The 23,284-nt window shown below is 41.0% G+C and overlaps 1 long non-coding RNA gene across 1 annotated transcript in view; it reads right to left on the reverse strand.

Annotated features, from left to right (window-relative positions):
• Nucleotides 1-1,354: 1,354 nt before the first annotated feature.
• Nucleotides 1,355-23,284, reverse strand: part of LOC132772617 (uncharacterized) — a 161,322-nt gene continuing 139,392 nt past the window's right edge. The window contains exons 3-4 of the long non-coding RNA XR_010909761.1: nt 2,547-2,613; nt 1,355-1,713 (exon numbers count right to left, since the gene is read on the reverse strand). This is a non-coding gene — a long non-coding RNA (uncharacterized lncRNA). The remainder of the gene's footprint in view (nt 1,714-2,546; nt 2,614-23,284) is intronic.

Raw genomic sequence — 23,284 nt, forward strand, 5'->3', positions numbered from 1 at the left:
CTAGTTTCCAACAGAGTTCCCAACCTCTGAAGATGTCTGCCATTTATAACACATAACAATCTAATGATAAAAATAATAACGTAATAATTGTAAATAGAATAATAAATATAATAAAATATAATAATAATAGTAATAATTCCAAAGCTGAGAAGGAAATGGGGGAGAGTCAGTTTCCAACAGACCTCCCAATCTCTGAGGATGCCTGCCACTGATGTGGGTGAAATGTCAGGAGAGAATGCTGCTGGCACATTTTGAGCCTTCCAGGCGAAGCAGAGGCTTCAAAGGGCAGAGAGAAGAGCACGGAGTGGGGCAGCAGCAGCAGCGAGGTCTTCCCCCCTTCTCCTCCAGGGTCTTCCTCCTCCTCCTCTCCATTTGGAGGTGTCTAAACGGAGAGGGGGAGGAAGAAGAGCCCAGAAGAGAAGGAGATGGCCAAGCCTCGCTGCTGCCCCACACTCCTCTTGCCGCTCTACAAGGTGCACGGGGCATGAGGGGAGGGAAAGGCGTGCACCTTTCTCTTCTCCCTCGCACGCCTTTCCTGCCTCTGCCGCCAAGGAAAGCACATGCAGGGCGAGAGGGGAAGGGCAGAGGCGCGCGCCTTTCCCTTCCCCCTTGCCGCATGCGTGGCTTTTCTGCTTCCTCCCGCTGCCGCCCCCCGCCACCGGCGCTGCTCATGGGACGAGGCCCAATTGGAGGGAGGGGCATTTAAGGAGGGGCCCCTGGGTTGCCTCTGGGACAAACAAAGTATTCCGCGGTCGCTTACTTCGCGTAATGGAAGAGCCGCCCCTGGTTGTAGTGAAACCATAATATCTTGTGGCTACCATGTTAGTGTTGTAATGAAACCATTCCAGGTTTTGACTGGAATCATAGAATCATAGAGTTGGAAGAGACCTTGTGGGCCATCCAGTCCAACCCCCTGCCAAGAAGCAGGACAATCACATTCAAAGTACCCCCAACAGATGACCATCCAGCCTCTCTTTCAAAGCCTCCATAGAAGGAGCCTCCACCACACTTCAGGGCAGAGAGATCCACTGCTGAACATCTTTCACAGTCAGGAAATTCTTCCTAATGTTCAGGTGGAATCTCTTTTCCTGTAGTTTGAAGCCATTGCTCTGTGTCCTAGTTTCCAGGGCAGCATAAAACAAGCTTAGCTATAAAGAAGCTGTCAACAGTGCAGAATTCATTTAGGAACATGGTTTAGCATGGGCATGGGCAAACTTCGGCCCTCCAGGTGTTTTGGACTTCAAGTCCCAGAATTCTTAACAGCCGGTACGATTGTGAGAGTTGACGTCCAAAACACCTGGAGGACTGAAGTTAGTCCATGCCTGGTTTAGCACCTTTTGGAGATATTTTAATGCCTGTCATAAAAGATGGAATGGATTCACCATCTCCTGACATGGAAACGATCACTGATCTCAGCTGGAGTAGATGTATGAGGTGCCAACACACAAGCAAATCCAACCCCGAATATACAGTATCTACATACCTGAAGCGACCCAGCTTCATTTGTTTCTTAAATTGGATTGGAACCTTTCTCTTTGCCACTTTCCCATCTGGGGGACATCAGCAGGAACTGGCTTCTTCATAAAGGCTTAGAGATTATGAGCAACCAGCTGTTCGTGTGGACTTTTTGTTGCCTCCTTCATTTTCCTTTCTTTAATACATCTTCCTGGTCTCTACCAGATGGCGCCATAAAATGAAACATGTTCAACAAATCTTTAGGGGAAGAAAGGACAGAGGAACTACATTAGCAATGGATGCTACCGCTCCAGTATGACAGTCTTTATCTTGAACAGGAAAGATGAGAACAACAAGGATTCATAAGAAGCAATTTATATTGAGAGAAACAGGGGACCTGAAACCTCTCACTGTGTAGATGTGGGTATCTCTTAATAATCTCAGTTTGCTTCTCTGGATTTGCTGTCTCTCCCAACCGGGGGGTTCCAGGAGTAGCAGTCCAAACAAGTAACTTTTCCAAGGATTGCTGTGGGTTTTCTGGACTGTGTGGCCATGTTCCAGAAACATTCATTCCTGATGCCTCACCCACATCTATGGCAGGCATCCTCAGAGGTTGTGAGATTTGTTGGAAACTAGGCAAGTGAGGTTATATATCTGTGGAATGTCCAGGGTGGGAGAATGAACTTTTGTCTGTTTGAGGCTGGTGTGAATGTTGCAATTGGCCATCTTGATTAGCATTGAACAGCTTTGCACTGTTGCAAAGAGTGTTTTTACATTAGTCTTTTCATGGACAATTTCTTATTTAGGTTGGCTAAGTGTTTGGGATGGAAGTTCAAGGGGCAGGGCATGTTAGCCAAAATACAGAAAAATTAATTATATACCAGTATAACAGATAAAGAAATAAGATAAAGCAACATTCTACATCACCAATGTAGCTACCAACATATGACTGCATATAACCTCCATCCTGTAAACCGCCATGAGTTGCCCTTGGGCTGAGAATGGCAGTATAGAAATATAGTAAATAAATAAATAAATAAATAAATAAATAAATAAATAAATAAATAAATAAAATAATAACCCTGACTCACCAGTTAATGACATTCAGAAATAGGACCTCTGTTGCAAGTCTTCATCCAATTTCAGATTTCTGGTAGCCTAGAAGAAATTAATTATAATTGTTTTTAATTAATTAATTATTATCAAATTCATTTTTAATAACTATGCTTGATCAATGAGAAATAGGGAAAAAATCAGATAAGAATTTAAGTATCAGTAGGTTTTCTCTATTTGTAACCAACAATTTGATCTGGTTCAACTGATGGTATTGATATTGACCTCCCATTGTTTATAAATCCATGAATTTTGGTAGCAAACTACAGAGTTAATTTTTTAGAAATCTGGAAAGAACTAGCAGGCTCAAAAGAGGGCTCCACAAATCCATGCATTAAAGCAATGGCGGTTGGTAGACAATGTCACTTTCCATTTATAATTCTACCCCGTTGCTCTGTTGCTTCTTCCTCATTTCTTCTCACCACCCATATTCATTCACCAGATGAAGAAAAAATGCCATATGAAATAGTTTTAACTAGAGGCACTAGGATCTGTTCATCTGCAAACACCATCAGATGGCCCATTAATTGATTTTTAAGATCTCTTCACAAAATTGCAATCACAAAGCTAGCTTGGTTCAAGGACAGGGCATCTGTCAATTCTACAAAAGGTATAGGAAACACATTAACAGTTTCTGGAATAAATATATATACAGAATCAGGTTTCTTTTGCTCAGAGTCTAGATGTAATGGAAACAACTATTCAAGAGCTCTCAGAGTAGCATTCTACAAACGTGTCCTTGTTTTATGCAGTTTGAAAGGTATTATTGCAATATCATACTAGGCATGAATCATTTGAACTACAGTATTTGTACACTGTTCCACAGGATTTCACAAGCTTTCTCCCCTGCTGTATGAGAACTCCAAGAGCAGGGACAAAGAAGATTCTTCCTCTGCATCTGCCATTATGTGTTATTTCACATGGTCATGCATAATGTGGTCATGCTATAGCCATAACCATCCAATAATTGGGAAATTGGACCCTTTTGTGACTGAGTGCACTTATTCTCTAGCACCACATAGACAGCACACACTGACTCCACATGCCACCCAAGTGAGCATGAGCTGCCAGGCAAAAGAGGGACAGCCACTCTGACATCTCTTATGCACACAGCAGCACCTTGAAATCTCTTTGAGCAGCGCTGGCTGAGAGGATGGAGTGTGACAGTTGGGAATGGCTGGAGAGAAGCATGGAAGAGGAAGCAGTGTGGGATCCAGGTAACTGCTCTTGGTTCCAGCCTGAGAGGAGAGGTGGCATTGGCATTGGCCACTCTGCTTGTTGCTCAGGGCAGGCCACCTGCCCTCTGAACTCATTTGAAGGGGAGGGGGTTGCTTGCAGCCTGCAGGCCATATGTTGTGGAGGTCTGAGCTAGACATAACCTCTCTACGTGGGGTTGCCTTTGAAGACGGCTCAGAAGCTCCAACTAGTCCAACGCTCGGCAGCCATTATCTTAACAGGGGCGGAGCGCAGGGAGCATACAACCCCCCTGCTGCGCCAACTCCAATGGCTACCGATCTGCTACTGGGCCCAATTCAAAGTGCTGGCGTTGGCCTTTAAAGCCCTAAACGATTCCGGCCCAAGCTACCTATCCGACCGCATCTCTGCCTATGAACCCACCAGGACTTTGAGATCTTCTGAGGAGGCCCTGCTCTCGATCCCGCCAGCTTCTCAGGCACGGCTGGCGGGGACGAGAGATAGGGCTTTCTCGGTGGTGGCTCCTTGGCTGTGGAACACCCTTCCTGCGGACATTAGACTAGCACCATCCCTAATGGTATTCCGTAAAAAACTAAAGACCTGGCTGTTTGAGAAGGCGTTCGAATAATTAGTGCAATGCTTGGTTAACGAACAATGGAATGGAACAATGGATGACAAATCTGGATCATGTTTCTGATGATGAGACGATAGTGAATGGCTTCTGTAGTAATTATTTATTAACTGTGTAATGTGTAGGCTGTTAATTGTTTTTATACTTAGCATTGAATTCTTGCTGTTATTGTTTGTTGTACACCGCTGTGAGTCGCCTTCGGGCTGAGAACAGCGGTATATAAGTAAGGTAAATAAACAAACAAACAAATAAATAAATATGTTGGTCTTAAGGGGAAAAATGTAATTTAGATCCAAGATGATGCTGCCCTTCCGTCCTGGGCCTGGTCCTGTTCAACATATTTATAAATAACTTAGATGAAGGCTTCATAAGAGCAATAGAAGAGTAAGTTGCCACATCTCAAATTCTTTACTAATTTCATAATGAAATTCCAATTTAGTTTATCAAAGGCCTTTTCAGTGTCCAGTAGTGCTGTGATTTATTAATTGTTGGGGAGATAATCTAGAACCCATCCGGAAGGCTTCAGGTTGAAGAAGGCTTTTACTCATTAAATAAACTTATCACTTATTTTTATGGCTTCATTTCATAATTCTTCCAAAGACTTGCAACAGTATTTTAGGCAGCAGGTTTGTGCATGTCTTCTAAAAGCAGGTCCTATTGAGTTGAGAGAGTTTGCATAGTAGAGTGCAGGATTACAGCCCTTTTATTACCACCACAATTAATTTAACCATAGGCAATAGTACAATTAACATAGCCAACAATTCCCTTTTAAAAGCCCTCTCTTCACAAAGGGAAGGTTGGATTTGACCATGTGCAGAGTGGGTGGAAAATATGCTTTCCTTATGTTTTCTCTGAAAAACCAGACTTATTGCAGCTTGAATCTATACTTGGCAGCAAACCTGAAATACCAAGTTGTGGTTTTCAATGTGCTCAGTCAGCATTGCTATGGCAGGAGTGCTCTATTGAGTGTGTCACTTTCCCATGTGGCAGGAGAGTAGTGTTCTTTGCTGATAAATCTTATTTTTAAATTACCTGCATGTCAAAATATTAAATAATGCATCTCATAAATAAAGATGCACATGTATATTTGAGCTCTCTCTTCACTAAATTCATAACTGCACAGTTTCTTCTGCAGTCAGATAAGCACTGGAGGATAGATGATTACCCACAAGATTTTCTTGAAGGGGAAATTGCCTATTTTGTTTGTTTGTTCATTTTATATTTAGATCCTACAACATTAGGTTTTTTATTTTTTAAAATCCCATCATAAGAGCAATAGAAGAGGAAGTTAATGATACCCAAGGCCAATGGAGTTGAGGGGCCCAATCTTGAGGCTTCGTAGAGCCCTGAATTTCCATGTTGCAGCCTACTGCCTCTGGGAACCCTGCCAGCAGGAAAGTTACTCTTCGGAAAAGCTTCAGAAGTATAACGAAAAAATTAATTGGATCAAGTTCATTGTGGAAAGAGGTAACTAGTCAGGCACCCCTTTCCATAATGAACAACTTATTTTGTAGCTTAATGGTACTTACTATCAGAGCTTAGAAATAAGTCATTTTATACTAAATTGTTTTCCCCAAACCCTCTCAACAAGGCTTAGCAAATAAATTTACTGGTTGACAGCACTCTCTATTAATGTGGTGCAATGAAAAGAGGTTTTGCTTTATTATTCCTTGCAGGAGCTGCTCTCCAAAGGAAAAAGATAGTTGGAGTGCACTGGAGTTGTTAGTCATTTGGGACACGTGGCTCCTGCATGCAAAACATGCACTTTCATGCTGATCTTCACAGAGCAACCTTTCTGATTCTGTGTGAGTGGTGGAAGGGAAGAATGCAATTATTCAGCAGTTTAGATGTGTATTTTCAGTGGCACCAAAATTACAACTCATCCTAGCTTTCATCTGAGTGTGATGGGCCACAAGGGGGATAGGGATGGCCAGGCTGCCTATCAATGCCAAGCCCATGCCTTCAAAAAGCACCTAACTGGGCAGAATGGAAACTAATGAGGGAAGAAAACCCATCCACAGCATTGGACAAAGCCTCACTGAAGGTGGATGCAGGGGGAGGAGTCAGGGAAGCCACAGGAAGTTTAAAAGATGAAATGGCAGAGACAGAGGAGGTGGACAGGAGGAAATTATGAGTGTCAGAAGAAAGCCAACAGTAAAGGAAGAGGGGGATGTGGTGAGCTGGCCAGAAAGTGGAAGGAACAGAAAGAGAAATGCAAATAGAAAAGGGAAAGTGAAAAAAGTACAACAGGGGCAAGTTTGTGAACAAAAGGGAGTCAACCAGGAATAGGTAAAAAGAAGGGCAGCTCAGTGAAGGAAAATAGGGCAGAACTGAGAGCAGGGGCTATTAGAGGTAAGAGGTTGGGGGAACATCTGAAAGAGTGGAGGAGGAAATACACCCAGGAAGCAGTGGAGTAAGTTACTTTATATAGAGGAGAGTTGTTGCTTGTCCCGGGGGATGAAGACCCAGAAAGAAGGTGTAGAAGTTCTGACAAATGCCTGTCTAGAGGCAGGGGTTGGAGTATCGGAGAAAATCTAGGGTTAAGGCAAGCCATAGGTCTTTTCTGCTGCTTATGTTGGATTCAGTTACGGAAGTAAATTTGGTTATAGCTGTAATAAAAGTCTTTTACAATGCTTCCTGATGGACCTTTAGGTAACTCCCCACACCACAGCAGAGCTATCATTGGGAATGGAAAAAGGATGGTGTGCATAGGCTTGGATTTCTTAACAATACAAAATAGGTAGTAGTCATCATTACAAAAGCTTGGCTTCAGACAACTATATGTTATATTATTTTAAACCCATATAGCAAGCTGTGGACTTCATCACATTAGTTAAATACCACCGAATTCTACATTTAAAATCTGGGAGTTCACTGGGGCTACTACATTCGTTTTGGTTAAAGTGTAGTTTTTCAATCTTTTAAACGAGAAACAGGATAAAAGTGAACAGGTGTAAAGGATACAATGGAATCTTGCAGCACCTTTTAGATTAATGGAGAGAAAGACATTTATAACAGAAGCTTTTGTAGACTCAGTCTATTTTATCAAATGCATGGAGTGAGGAACCTGTGGACAGACATTTATGTCAATGAATGGGTGGGAGGAGTGTGAATAGCAAGGAAAAACATGTGGGTATGGTGATGGGGTAACAAGTTCAGTTTCAAAAGCCAAACAGTGTTTGAGTACAAAGGTAAGAGTCAAGATAAGTAGGTAAACATAGAAATAGTAGAAATTCTTAGTCTGGTGTGTTGATATTGGCTCTGCACCAGAAAAGAGATGTAATAGAGTGGGCATGAAAACCTGCTAGCAGCTGGGATATCAACTGGTGTTATAATATGTGGAGTGTGCCAGGAAATTTTTGTCTCTGTTCAAATTGCTGTCAAAGGACGCCTTTTGATAACAGGGAGGTGATCCTAATTTTTCATAGTTCACAATCTAATAAGCTGGTAAAGCTTTAAGTACCTCACTGGTGTCAGGTGGCAATTTTGCTTTCTAAGGACCAGCTGAGGTATGTACAATGATAGATATTGCCAAGCAAATTATGAATTGGCCAAAACAACTATAAAACCAACATCAAAGTAGAATAGTAAGCAGTGTGTGTGCAGTTCTACCTATCCCTCTGCTGCCAACTGTGAGGGTCTCCACTTATCCACACCTCTGCCACCAACACCAGGATGTCCTTTTATCCCAACACTGTAGCCACCAGCTGCAGGGATCTCCTAGATGTCCCCATGTTTCCTGTGGGAAACACTATGGACACCATGTCTGAACTCAACTTTTCAATATCCAGTGTTCCTTAAGGCAAAAGTGTATAATACAGAAATAACTATTTATTGAACAAAAATCGATCATAGCCTCACAGATTAATGATATAATACATCAAAATCACATAGAGCACTCTCTCTTGAGAGGGATGGTGAGCAAACAGCTATCGGGTGCCACGCCCTTCTAATGGTATCACTTGGTGCATTCTGCACTTCCCGTAACCCTTAGTGACATCACTATTTGCTACATAGTGCACACACAATTATATTATCTTTGTATCTAATAAATAAGACAACATTTACCCTTAAAATGTCAGAACATTACAGCTGTGCCACCGGGCTGTGGTACAGCTAGTTAGTAGCCAGCTGCATTAAATCACTATTGACCGAGAGGATATGGGTTCGAAGCCAGCCTAGGTCAGAGTGAGCTCCCAACCATTAATAGTATAGCTTGCTGTTGACCTATGAAGCTCGAAAGACAGTTGCATCTGTCAAGTAGGAAATTTAGGTACCACTTTATGCAGGGAGGCTAATTTAACTAATTTACGACACCATAAAACCTTCCAGCAGCATGTGTAAGAATGAGGAAGTACTCCATCAAGGACTCAATGTCACAAGTAGATGGTGAAGCGACAACGCCCCCTGTGGCTGGAATCAAGATACCCTCATAAAGCCAGAAAGTTGGAATGTTAAATTGCCTCTGTGTCTGGCTATATATGTTGTATGTCTATGAATGTTTGCCATTTATATGTGCATTGAAATCCACCCTGCGTCTACTGCAGGGTGAGAAGAGCAGAATAAAAATACTGTAAATAAAATAAAATAAATAAATAGCTACCTGCACAGGTGATCAAGGTATTATTTCTGTTTGCTATACTGTGAAATACTTTTCAAGGGAACAGAATGAATAGAAAGCCAGTATGTATAGCAATTTAAGTGTTAGACTATGACTCTGGAATTCAGACTTTGCTTCCCTCTCGGCAATGGAAACCACTAGGTGACCATGAGTAAGTCACACACCCTCAGCCCCAGAAAATCCTGTGATGGCCCTAAGGTTTGTTTTATAAGTCAGCAGAAACTTAAAGATATATGGCTACAACAAGTAATGAATTTTACCAAAGAAAAACCCTACCCACCCTCTAAAAAAAAAAAACCATGTACCAATTTTCTCAGATATCCATTCAAAAAAAAAATCCAACTGGACTTACAATTACAACCTAAGTAAGATAACTTTAGAAGTAATCTATTCTTTTCCAGGTTGGTGCTTGAAGTCAAAACTCCTGTCAGAGCCAAGTTTCCATATCAAGAAGAAGGACAGAGGGCAGCCTCACCCCCAGACTTGTCATTCCCAATTAGTCCCTTTTTTCAAGCAGATGCTTCTAGCCAGGTACTGAAATTGTCCTGGCACAGACATAGCCCCAAACCCCATCAGTTTGACCCTTGCAGCTTTTTATAGACTGGTTCAAACAGAGCAGATTGTTAATTATCCTCATAAATCCCAGGAAACTGTGCTGCACGACTGAAACATTCTGCTTTCCTGGGAAATGAGGCTGTCAAATGTTGTAATAAGCTCAAAGTAGCAGCTTGAATTAAGGCTTTATTTCTCTATGGCTGGCCAGCACAGTGGCACAGCATGGCAGAATGACTGGAAAGCCAAAGAGCTTGGAAAAGCCCTCGTTTCAAGAGGGAAGACCAGAGCTAAGGGCTTTCACATTCATAAAGATAAATGCACTTCCTTTCTGTTCCTTGGATGCATTGACAGAGACCAGGAAAAAGATGGAACAGTTACTCGTAGTTTACTAGAAGGGATGTAGTTTAGTGAGAGAGGATATCAATGTTAAAATTTGCCACAGGTCATACATTTTGCAATGGCTACATGATTCACACAGGCATTTTCATTGTCATAGTGTCTTATTGATATGCTAAGCCTTCAGTGAAAGGAAGAAAGTGTCAATAAATCAGCTTGACACTGAAGCTCTTTACTATTAGTTTAAAGGAACTTTTAACCAGGAAATCTTTAGTCATCCCAAGTGGGAGCTGTGACTAGTAAGTCAATCCACAGTCATAGGTAAAATACTATAGCTAGCTTTTCTAGCTTGATGGAACTGTCATATTTCCTAGTGAGATTTCAAATACAATAAATAGTGTGACTTCATGTTGTCATGTTATCCATGCTTAAGTTCCCCTACAAAAGCAGCAGGACACTGAGTCAGTGTTGTCACTAGGCAAGTCTGGGGAGTGCAAACCGCACCAGGTGGCACCTCCTTCATATGTGGCACCAACATAACGGTTTCTAAAATGTTTGTGCAAAGATTTAGCAGACATTTATTATTTTTATTGAAAAATTCTTTGTAATTCCATAATACCACAAAAACAATTTACAATGTACAAAAGGCGTGCAAACATTAAAAGAGGATTAAACTTTGAAACTCTTAAAAGTAAACAGTTAAACCAATTACACCATTTAAAACCTATTAATACAGTGTTCCCTCGCTGCGTCACGGTTCGCTTACTGCGGACTCACTGTTTCACGGTTTTCCCTGCACGGCCTTCCTCCTTCTCACCTCCCCCCCCCCCTTACTTCTTTTTCCTCTCCTCTTTCCCCTCTCTTCCTCCCTCCCTCGGGTGTCCATGGCAAGAAGGACACTTTCACCTGCACGGCCCTCCTCCTTCTAGCCTTCCCTCCCTCCTTGCCTTCCTTCCTCCGCGCGTTCCCTCCTGAGGCTGTGGGAGAAAGAAGAGGAGGAGGAAGAAGCAAAAGCAGCACCAACCAAGTGAGAGGAACAAGAGGAGGGAAAGTGGAGGAGGAAATTCCTTCCTTCTCCGCTTTCCCTCCTCTTGTCTCTCTTGCTTGGCTGATCCTGCTTCTGTGGTAGCTGCCGCACTTCAGCCAGGTCTTATCCAGAAGCAGCCCAGTGTAGCCTGGCCAGCTCTTTGCTCTGGACTTTTTTGCCCATGCCAGGCCCAGGGGCAATTTCCTTCCCAGCCCCAGCATCTTGTTCTTCCTCCTCCTCTTCTTTCTCCCACATCCTCAGGAGGGAAAGTAGCAGGGGAAGGAAGGCAAGGAGGGAGGGCTAGGAGAAGGAAGGCCGCACAGGTAAAAGTGTCCCTCTTGCCAGGGGAGGGTGGCATTGGTGTCCGAGGGAGGGAGGGGAAAGAGGAGAGGAAAGAGAAGGCAAAGTGTGAGAGAGGGAGGGACGGATTCCTACTTCACGGTATTTCACTTATCACAGGTGGTCCTGGAACGGAACACCCACGATAACTGAGGGAACACTGTATACGTAAAATTATTCCATGGTCAGGAATGAAAGGAGTTTTGTGGGGGTGGCTCCATGAGTTACTACACTGAGTAACACCAATTCCAGTGACACCATTGCATTGAGTTCAAGTTTCCAGTAGAGGGGTTGTGCATGCAGATGCTTATTAGGTTATTATTAATCAGGGTTCCACATGCGGGGCAAATTTGGTTGGATATTGAGTTATATATATCATACCATTCAGCAAAACAATTGTGTAGCACAATGTGTATGATTCATTTGTGAAGATTTACACTATGCAACCCCAGTATAAGGTCTTGGCTTTAATTTCCTAACAGCTATTCCACTTGGACAACTGGCTCCCAGTGCTCACTACTCGAAAGTAATGGTGGAATGCCTCTTCTCATCTTGGTCATACTTTATTGCAAAATAGCGTACTCCTGATCTTAAATTGGAATGCAGTTCAGACTAAGGGCCAGCAGAACTTGACAAGTCATCAGAACGTTTAACTTCACGTTGGCTTGTGAAAATGTGTAAAAATCAGAACATCAATGTTGTTGCATTTGGCAACAAAAAATCATTTTTCAATCTGTGCCTCTGTTAAAGATGCCAGAATTCATGCTTCGGTATCTCCAGGCTCATCTATGTAGGAGGGTGTGTCAAGAAAAATCTCTTGTTACTTCTAGGATATTTTTAATTTGAGGAATATTTTCCCTAAAGCTGCTAGCCGCTAGCCTCTGTCAAAGGCAAGATGTTGTCCAGAAAAGAGAGGGTACTGATGTGACATGACATAGCCAAACAGTTCTCAGGGTTCCTGTGACTCCCCCCACGCAAAACATCGTGTCAGGACTAAAATGAATGATGAAATGTCAGAATGCCCAATATGTCAGAAATCCCATTTTCCAAGCACTATGGGATCTAACAGCACTAATCATGTAACTGTATTGATCGTAGGAAAAAAGCAGAACATATCAAGTTTTTTTAAATGAGAAAGCAACCATTAAAATTCCCTGGTGTCCTAACCAGACATTCCTATGTGGGTGGCACATATCCTTGACTTTGTCACAGACATAAACTAGCCAAGCAACTTCACAACATAGTCAAGAAGGCAAAATTTGGATTAGGAAGAAACTAGGAGAGGCTGCAGCAGTTTGCTTTTGCCCAAATGTATTGGGAAGGACAAGACTGTACCCTCTCCATTTTCCTCCCGTCACTGTGTTAGTGATGTGCAAACAACTTTTGAACTTTGAACCCCTTCTACAACAACTGAGCCAAGTCAAGGACAAAAAGGTGGGAGAAAAGCAAAACTGGGGCATTTTTAAAGCATCTGAAAAAGTAAGTTGACAGGGTATAATTCAGATTGTCATTGCCAAATTGGAACAATTAAAGGCTATAAAGATAAGACTGAATGAAGATCATATGCTAGGGTCTTTAAACCGGTGTAGGCTCATATTGAATAGTTCAGATAGGTGAGACTTGGGCTATAGGGAAATTGTAGTCATAAGATACAATTTGACTGGAAGAAAATAGCCAATCAAGCTATTGAAAGAAGTAATTTCTACCTTCCCTGTAACTGGTTTAGGTCACTGGTTTGGATTCAGCCTTTTGGACCAGTTGCAGCCTCTCAACATTATCCAAAGTCAGCTCAACATAAAGTATATTATAATAATCCAGAGTTTATGCTAGTAATCAAAAGAATCTTTAGGACTTCAAAAAGATCTCATATTAATGTATCTGACTATATTGATATCACAGTAATTAACAGTTCCATTAAGGAAATATTTCGTGTTTTCTCTATTATAAAAAAAAGAATGAGAAAATGGAGTAATTTTTCACATTCCATAGAGTAATAGCCGATTGCCAGTTTAAAATGTTTGATGCACTGAAAACCATCAGCCTATATAAAACATTGAAAACGAAAAAGGGGGAGGAGGGTTCAATGCAAATCCTACAAACCAAACAAGAGTCTATCGGTTGGATTACTTCTCTCTAACATTCTTGCTGAGAACTTGGTTTGGATCAAGGTTTTTTTTCTTTTGTTGCTTAGCTGTTGCTTTCTCTGAATGGCCCTTAATCAGAGAATTTCTGCTTGTGATTAATTAGCTACTTTGCCACAAGCAATTATCAATGAGGGAGGTGCTAATGTCTAATACCAGCAGGCTTGCTGGGAGAATGCGAAAATAGTCTGTTAGCAACCTTGTATTTGCCAAATAGGAACCAAATGCTTTGGGGTAATTAGGATACTGAATGAATTCTACAGATATTCCAAAGGGAACATTTGCGGAATGTGTAAACTCTTTCAAAGCACAACGAATTTTGCTTCTGGGATTAAGATACAAGGTTATAGGAAAGCATACACATTTATGTGTTCTCTGCCATAAGGGTGCTTGCAGGACTTCCTTTCTCAAACTACTTCACATTTTTTCTTCCTCCCCTCCTTCAAAGGCATTTCTTTACAAGTTCGACGCAATATAGTTTTGACACGGAGTGAAATCATTTGTCTTTTCTTCTTCTGAAGAGCTACATAATGATCCTCAGGCTGCCTGTGACGAAGACTTCTCTATGGCATTCAATTCCATTTCGGGAGATAGGAATCAGCCCATCCGGAGATAGGCCTATCTTAAATGTAAAAATAGAAACTAATTCTACAAATGTCCTAAAGACTCTGTGTTTTCCCTCCTAGCTAGAGAAGGCAGCTACCTTGTCAAGCTGTTGTCACTGTGGCCTGGCTCTGCAATAAAGTGCTTGTGCTTGTAACAGAACGGTTACTGCTGCAGTTGTTTTACAATACAGCTAACATGATGCTCCCTCCCCAAACTCCCCAAATACCCCAAGGAAGGAAATAGGATGAGAGCTAGCTTGGTCAAATTCTGCCACCTACTTATGCACTTAATTAGAAAGACTACTTGGCAAGGATGTATAACATCTCTGTTTCAATGTTTGTAGATTCTTGTGAATGGTTTTGATGTTCCTCTACCCTGAAAGTATTTGGCGGCATCCAAGTCAGAATCATTCCATTAAATGCATATCCTCCAAATGCTCTAGTTTGGCAGGGACAGTTCCAATTAACCCTCCCTTTACTCCTCTTTTCAGCTGCTTTTACAACATTCCCATTTCTCTCTTCTTCCCTTTTTTCCCCTTTCATCCTTGGTTTACTTCAATTGCTGCAATTTGAAAATGCAGAAGTAGTTTGCACTCAATTCACATAGCAAAGGAAAAGAGCTGAGAGGAGCAGGTAGACTCTTGCCCTTCCCAATAAACTTATGCAAAAGAAAACTGCTGCAGCCACTCTTCATTTGCGTGTTTTTCTCATTAGTAAATGTTGTCATCTCAACCACCACAATGTTCTTTGGCCACACATGCCCCAGTTTTCATCTGTGAAATTCTGGCAAGTATGTAAATGTGTAGTGTGAAGCTTTAAAAAATCACCGAAGAAAAGCATGGGTATTAATATTGATGTTGTGAATTTTAACTATGTATTTGTCACCTGTTGTAAACCATTTTGCTGCTTGCAAGCTGCCTTGAAGATTAAACTGGAAAAAGACAGGATATATATAGCCCTTTTTCAACCTCCACCCATTTAAAAAATTAAAAAAACAACAAATGATGAGAAAAATTTAAGTTCATTGACCCATCATGTTTGTTTCAGTCTTAAAACAGAATAGCCCAATCTCTGTAGTGCATGTAAGCACTATCCAGATCTCGAGCTGCTTCCAGGATTCACGCAGGCATATCACTTCCTTTTCTGCTGGTTTCACACAAACCTAAGTCCCCTTCCACACAGCTGAATAAAATCCCACATTATCTGCTTTGAACTTGAATGTATGGCAGTGTGACCTAGTTCAAAGCAGATATTGTGGGAATTTCTGCCTTGATATTCTGGGTTATATGTGCCCTATGTGGTCAGTGTAGATGCAACCTGAGTCTCAATCCAAGGGTACAATTAATTTCAAGGTAAACACAGTTCACCTCCCTTTTAGCTTTATCTCTAAACTGGAAGAGTGATTATAACTTCGGCATTAGAGTTTCCACAACTACTGGGGAAAAGTAATAATTCATAGGGATTACAGTAGCACTGAACTATCCAGGATTAAATTAGCGATTAAGATAGTCTGGGGAGGCCCTGCTCTCAGTTCCACCTTCTTCACTGGCATGGTTGGTGGGGACGAGAGACAGGGCCTTCTCAGTGGTGGCCTGTCAGCTATGGAACTCCCTCCCCAGTGAAATCAGGTCAGTCCCCTCCCTCCTGAACTTCAGAAAGAAATTGAAGACGAGGCTCTGGGACCAAGGTTTTGGGTAGAAATGCAGTGCAATAAGAGAAGAGGAAATATGTGCAATCATGACTGGGACAGCCTTGTCTTCGATTATGGATTGTGTAGTTTTTAATAATTGTTTTTAATGTTTATAAGGTTTTTAATTTTATGTTTTTGATGTGTATGTGTATGTTATTGTTTATTGTTTGATAAGGCATCAAATTGTTGCCTATTGTAAGGCCGCCCTAAGTCCCCTTTGGGGTGAGAAGGGTGAGGTACAAATGCAGTAAAGAAAATAAATAAAATTGTGCAGTTCTACATCTCTGCTGGTAACTGCTGTTATTGGACGGAGGCACTATCAAAAGGGAACAGGCGGGCAAACAACTACCAAGCAAGTGAATCCGACTTATCAATCTGTAGTTTTCCTCTGGCCACCCAAAGGAAGGATATATTTCACTTACTATGTGACAGTTCTTTATTGTCAGTATATTTTGAGGACTCCTAACCAGGCCTCCTTGAAAGTTAACTTCATCAAAGTCAATCGAAATCTGGGGACATGCAACTGTCTCACTCCTCAACCTGAAAGGGTCACAGCCGTGGCAAGTGTTTCATTTGAATGCTCACAAAGACTTGCACTTTTTGGAAGTTTTCAATTGAAGTCTCTGAGAAGAAACTCAAGGGGGTTTTCAGAGTGTTCTCCAGCATTGATATCTCTCCCGCTGTCTGTGTCAACGTACGCTTCTTGGCCTTGGGGCGAGGAAAGCAGAAGGTCGCAGCAAATTGCCACAGTCTCAGAACAGCATCTCAGCCCTGCTCAAATTGTTGTGATGTCTTTGTAGGGCTTACTTCAGAGAGCTACATTTATGGAAGCATGTGAAATATACTGTTTTTCTCTCTCACAAAAGATGACTGTATGGACCACAAGTCCTTTCAGTCTTCATGCACTTTCTTCTTCTTTATCCCTTGCATATTTATTTATTTGATCCCACCACTATTGTGAAAAGGATGATCTAGTGCATGAGTAGGGCTCTAGGAGACCATTCTTTGAATCTCTGCTTGGCCATGGAAAATCTCTGTGTGATCTTGGGTAGGTCACACTCTCTCGGCGTCAGAGGAAGGCAATGTCAACTGACCACAGAGCAAATCTTGCCAAAGAAACCACAGGTTCATCTTTGGGTTGCCAAAGATGATTTGAAGGCACACAATAACAAGTGGCTGTACGATATAGAACAGCATGTCCGCAGCCAATACATTTCTGTACAATCAATCCTAATTTCACATGTGTATAATTGAATGAAAAGAATCATGTTGGGTTTATAATCAATTATTGCTAACATAAAGCAAAATAGCAGTGGTAACTGCTGATTTCATTTCTCCCTGTATTCGAACCTTTGTTGTATCAAAAGGCCCAGCCTGCATCGTGGTTGGCAGCTTTTTTTTAATTTAAAAAGACACAAAACCAGAAGCATGGTTAATGGTCCCTGAAAATTGCAGACTCTTTTGATTCTAAGAGATAACTATAAAACGCTGCTCTAAACCTTGTGAGGGATAATTTAATGAGTTGGCATGCTTGTTTATTTGAAATATTCCTATACCATCTCTTGGCGTCTCCACTCAGGTATGAAAACACTGTGGGTGATCCTGGGCAAGTCACACTATCTCAGCCTCAGAGGAAGACAAAAGTAAAATCTCTTCTGAACCATATCTTGCTTTTTAAAAACCCAATATGATAGATTCATTATACTATTATACATTCCTCATTATACTATTTTTCCATTGGCTTGCATTATAATTATAACCTAACTTATTTATTTATCATATCCAGAATGAACCACGGATACAGTTGTAATATATTTAAAAAACACAAAGTTTAAAATTTGGCATATTATTTTATTTATTTACGGTATTTCTAGCCCACCGTTCTCAGCCCTAAGGCGACGCAAAGAGAGTTACAGATTGGCAACAATTTGATGCCATACATTAATAAAAATACAATTAAAAACATTCAGCATAACAATATGAAAACGATATAAAAACCATTCAAAGCATATAAACACTAGTGTCATCCTGTTAAACCCGTTTTCCAGTAGCATCGTCTAGCCATTATAACCTAAATTAGATCCATTAATTTAATGGTATGGACATTTAAGCATTAACTTACCATTGAAGAAATAATTCAATGTGTCTGCATTTGCTGGAACTACTGTTAAATTTTGGTCATTATGTAGAAATGTGTAGTTAAACTTAAATATCAGTATCTCTAAATTTTATACAAATATGTCTGCCCTGATATATTTCTGCTTTTTTTTTTTACACCATGCAAATGGCCAGTCTAAGGCCCCTTCTACACTACTATATAAACCAGATTACCAAATCAGATAATCTACATTATCTGCTTTGAACTAAATTATATGGGTCTATACTGCCACATAATCCAGTTCAAAATAGATAATCTGGGACCCCTTCCACACAACTGTATAAAATACCACATTATTTGCTTTGAACTACGTTATATGGCACTGTGGACTCAGATAACCTAGTTTATAGCAGATATTGTGGATTATCGACCTTGATATTTTGGGTCCTGGATTTTATACTGCAGTGTAGAAGGGGCCTAAGAGTCAAGCTGCCTATTATTATTGATGTTGCTGCTGCTGTGATTGTTGTGTGCCTTCAAGTCACTATCCACGTATGGCAACCATAAGGTAAACCTATGACATGATCTACAGGGGCTGAGAGCATGTGACTTGTCAGGGTCACCCAGGTGATTTATATGGCCAAATAAGGATTTGAAGGTTGGCCTCCAAAGTCATAATGCAATTCTGAAACCATACCATACTACTGAGGAACAAGCTAGAGATTGTCAAATATTGTCTTTGGAAGAGGTTGCCTTTCCTTTATGTTCCTAATTTCCATGGTCCGTTCTATGCCAAAGCAAGTTTAGGGTCCACTAGGACTTTGCAGTGTATTTTCTTTCTTTAAAAACAACAGGATTCTCCCTTTTTTATTTTAAAATGGACTATTTCTTCAATGTTTTAGGCCTGCCAACTTGTTTGAATTAACAAAGTATGCTCAGTTTGACTACATAATTCTGATTTATTGGGGGTGGGTCAAGGACAAAATAAGGAATGAGTGCCTGCTTCAGAATTAATTTGCTAAATCTTTCCACCTGCTGTGTTCTCCATTTCAGCAAAATGCAGCCACCTGTTTTGCTGTGTAAGTCACAGAATTTGCTATGTGAAGAGTTCTTATAGTTCAGCTGCTCCATACAGCAGCCAGGCATTTTCTTGTTATTGGCTTCTCATCCATGTGCAGGGCAAGCTGTGTATTTCACATTTATTTACTACAAACAGCTGCTTAGATTGGATAAACTTAGTAGTCATTTGTCATCCATGATAATAAATGAGGCTGTTTATATTCTCATCTATTCCCAGACATCCTGAGATTGCACCAACATGTCCAATAGAAAATCAATATATTGTATATTCCTACAGCCCAAACCTTTACTGATTTTTGCAGAACCAAATCCTATGGAGTTATCCCACAGGGTTGTTTGGAGAATAGAAGTGTAGAAAGTGCATACTATTCTGAGTGTTGTGTTCTAGGCGGCTCTCACCTGGTAACCAGGGCAGAGTTTTATCAAACAAACACAGATGAGCCAAGACCAGGTTTGTTTAAATGGAGAATTAAAACCTTGAATCTTTCAAATTCTGGCTAACAAAACAAAAATATTGCACAAATGAAGGTCCAGGATTCAGATTCGACAGTCCAAGACAAGGAGTGGCAGAGTCCAAAACAGGATTGCAAGAACAAGGCTAGGGTCCACAGTTCTAACCCAGGGATAATAGCCAAGGTACCAAAGTATGATGCTATTTGCTACCAAAGAACTATCTCTTCTAGACTCCTTATTTATTCCAAGATTTCAGCTGCTGCTCATCTCATGTAGCCTGTACAGCAGCATAACCAAATGCCTGCTTAAACATCCAGGTCTTCAATCTTCTTCGGAATATCATCAATGAAGGGGCTGATCTTACCTCCAAGGGCAGGGCGTTCCATAGCCGCGGGGCCTTTTCTGTGGTGGCCCCGCGGCTATGGAACGCCCTGCCCTTGGAGGTAAGATCAGCCCCTTCATTGATGATATTCCGAAGAAGATTGAAGACCTGGATGTTTAAGCAGGCATTTGGTTAACCCAATGCAACGAATGGTAACTGACTAAAGGACTGGCAACATGGATGACGAACTGGATCACGTTTTTAGTTAAGAGTCGAACTGGATTGGTATTGATGTATGAATTGTGTTTTTATGTTTTTTATGTTTTTTATGCTTTTAACTTTTTTACTGTTGATTGTTATATTATGTTGTAAACCGCGTTGAGTCGCCGGCTAGGCTGAGAAACGGCGGTATATAAATATAGCAAATAAATAAATTTTCAACCTGGCGGTCAGGAACTCTGGGAGGATCACAAGGGGGTTTCAAAGGGGTCTCCAAAGACCATATTTCTGATAGTCTTAGGAACCCCTTTGGCAGAGAAGGCTGAAGATCTCTCCAGATGTCCTTCTCTTCCTTTTTGGAAACAGACTGCAAATCCTCCCACCAAAAACCCTCTTCTGTTGTGATTGGTTGGCCTCTGAGACTAAGTGGGGAGGAGAGAGCAGGCGTGCTGGGCGCATGGCAGTGTGGTGCACATGTGCAGGTGAGAGAGAGTGTGCAAGGCAGGAGGGAAGCTCATGCAAGTGAGCCCCTTCAAGGCATGGGGATTTTGTGAGGGAAGTTTGGCCCAATTCTGTTGTTGGTGCGGTTCAGAATTCTCTTTTATTGTAGGTGAACAACTCTGTTTTAGCCAAACCCCACCAGTGTTCACATTTGGGCATATTGAGTATTTGTGCCAAGTTTGGTCCAGATCTGTCATTGTTTGAGTCCACAGTGCTCTCTGGATATAAACAAATTACAACTCCAAAATTCAAGTTCAATGCCCACCAAAGCCTTCCAGTATTTTCTGTTGGACATGGGAGTTCTGTGTGCCAAGTTTGGATCAATTCCATCATTGGTGGAGTTCAGAGTGCTCTTTGATTTTAGGTGAACTATAAATCCCAGCAACTACAACTCCCAAATGACAAAACCAATCTTCCCTCCCCCCCCCCCAACTCCACCAGTATTCAAATTTGGGCATATCGGGTATTTGTGCCAAATTTGGTCCAGTGAATGAAAATACATCCTGCATATCAGAAATGTACATTGCAATTCTTAATAGTCACAAAATTACAGTTATGAAGTAGCAACAAAAATAATTTTATGGTTGGGGACCACCACAACATGAGGAACTGTATTAAGGGGTTGAGAAACACTGCTGTATAGAATGCATCACAGTAGCCTGTGATGCATTCCTGTGGGAGGAAGGCCGGCTTGACCCTTTCCAAGCACTCAGCAGCAGTCAAGCCCAGCCAAACAAACTGCTGGCCATAACATTGAGTTCTTCAGATGGAAGATGGAAATAAAATAAATAAATCATTTTGTCACAACATGGGAAACTATTAGCACCTGGTTCAGCTTTCTACCTAAGCTGAACTTGATCTGAAAGCATATAAGAAGAGACTGGATAAATCTTTTCAAATCACATGATGAAAGGGAAAGCATTGCTAGATATCCCAAACAATGGTGTGATGGAATGAACCCACAAGGAGGCAATGTTGGTCTCAATCCTAAGTGACCACACTGCTATTGAATTTAACATATGTAAGTGGATAATTGATAAGGAGGTCCAACACAGCCACACTTGAATCAGAAGAAGAAATTTCAAGTCAAGAAGCCCGGTGAAAGGGAAATGGAAAGGGCAAGTCAAGATCTCTGCACGCTGCTTAGATGTTATTCTAAACCACTATTTGTTTTTAAGAAAAAGCTCATCTAGAATGCCTAACCAGCAGGGTAGGAGTCAAAGTCCATTATGAGGTCTTCACACTTGAAAAACCTGAAGTACAAAATTTGAAACTAGAAGAGCAAATTATTCTTATCTGTCTATCTTCTATCTACCATGAAATGCAGAGCCAACCTTGAGAAATGGGGCCACAAAGTGGAGTCCACAATATGCAAGTGTGGAGAAGAGCAAACCACAGACCACTTATTACAATGCAGTCTGAGCCCTGCTACGTGCACAATGGAGGGCCTCCTTATAGCAACACCAGAGGGCCTTCAAGTGGTACTGGTCAAAGAACATTTAATAGAATGCCAAGTTTTTTACCTTTGTGATTTTTTTAGTACAACCGTATCCTTGGTTCACTCCTGGTAGGATAAATAAATAAATCATCTATCCCATCCCTGCATTTTTCCCAGACGTAGGACTTCATATAGCTTACATAATGGAAAGCCATCAGAGGTCAAAGTTGATATTACTAAAAACTAAAAAATAGTTAAAATACCATTAAACAATCAACAGCATTAAAAAGCAATGTGAAATTGTACTCATTTAAAAAAAACAAAGATTATACAGCACATTATTAAATGCCCTCATAATTAGTAATTTCTGGAAAATGTTTTTGTAAATAAAAAAGTCTTTGTTTGCAACCAGAAAAATGTCAAGGAGGCTACCTGTCTAGGCTTTTGAGAAAGGAAATTCCAGAGTTTGGGGAGGCACCACTAAGAAGGCCCATGTTCCTATCAGATGGACCTGTCAAAATCTGGGCAGGTTGCATGAAAGAATACCTATGTTCCTTAGTAAAAACAGTGTGGTTAAGAGGGGAATTGGCACAGAAAGGATCCCTGGGATCACCAAACTACCCTACACTAACAGGTACAGTACAGATATACATGAAAGGATCATCCTGGTTGACATGAAAGTGAAGGAGCTAAAGTGATGAAGCTTTACATATACTTGTTTTCATCCACCAGCTGGAAATGAGCCAGTAGACATTTCAAAGTGAAAGGCTGGATGGCTTATGGATCCAAACACTGAGTACATTAAAGGATGAAATGCCAATCTAAGAGTGTTTTAGCTTTGGTTTCTAGCTGTCTGGTGTTAGGAAAAATTACCTTAAAATACTAGCTAGTGTACAATTAATAGCACAGTTAATTAAAAAAAGCCTCTGTCAATAACATCAAAGATGGTATCCTCAGTTTTTCCTCTATAGTGCTGTTCAGATGTTTTATTCTGACAGGAATATAATCTCAACTAGTAATATATTACTCATCAACATAGGACCTTACAAAATATGTGTAATAAAGATATCAAGACCCAAGCTGATAATGTGTCTGGATCTGTATACAGTGTAAGAGTATTTACTAATGCCTGCCATCTACAGCACCAATAACACCAGTCATGACCGAACTGATTGCTTTTTCCCAGCACCACCAATAATGTCCATAAACTCTAAAATTAATCTGAAAGACTACAGCAGCTGAGGACTGCCCTCAGAATATATGGGTTATAGTGTAATCAATGAAAGATGACACAGTATAAATCTAAGAGTACCATATAGTTTAATGTTTCCTGGGATACCAAACTCCCCAAATGGTTCTCATATAAACTGCTGAGTCAGGTGTGACACATTCTGTATTTCATAGAAAGCTTTTGGTGGCTCTGTGAATTTTATAGGGTTTTCTTAGGTAAGGAATACCCAGTCCCC

This window comes from Anolis sagrei, chromosome 4 (assembly GCF_037176765.1).
Source record: "Anolis sagrei isolate rAnoSag1 chromosome 4, rAnoSag1.mat, whole genome shotgun sequence".
Taxonomy (NCBI): domain Eukaryota; kingdom Metazoa; phylum Chordata; class Lepidosauria; order Squamata; family Dactyloidae; genus Anolis; species Anolis sagrei.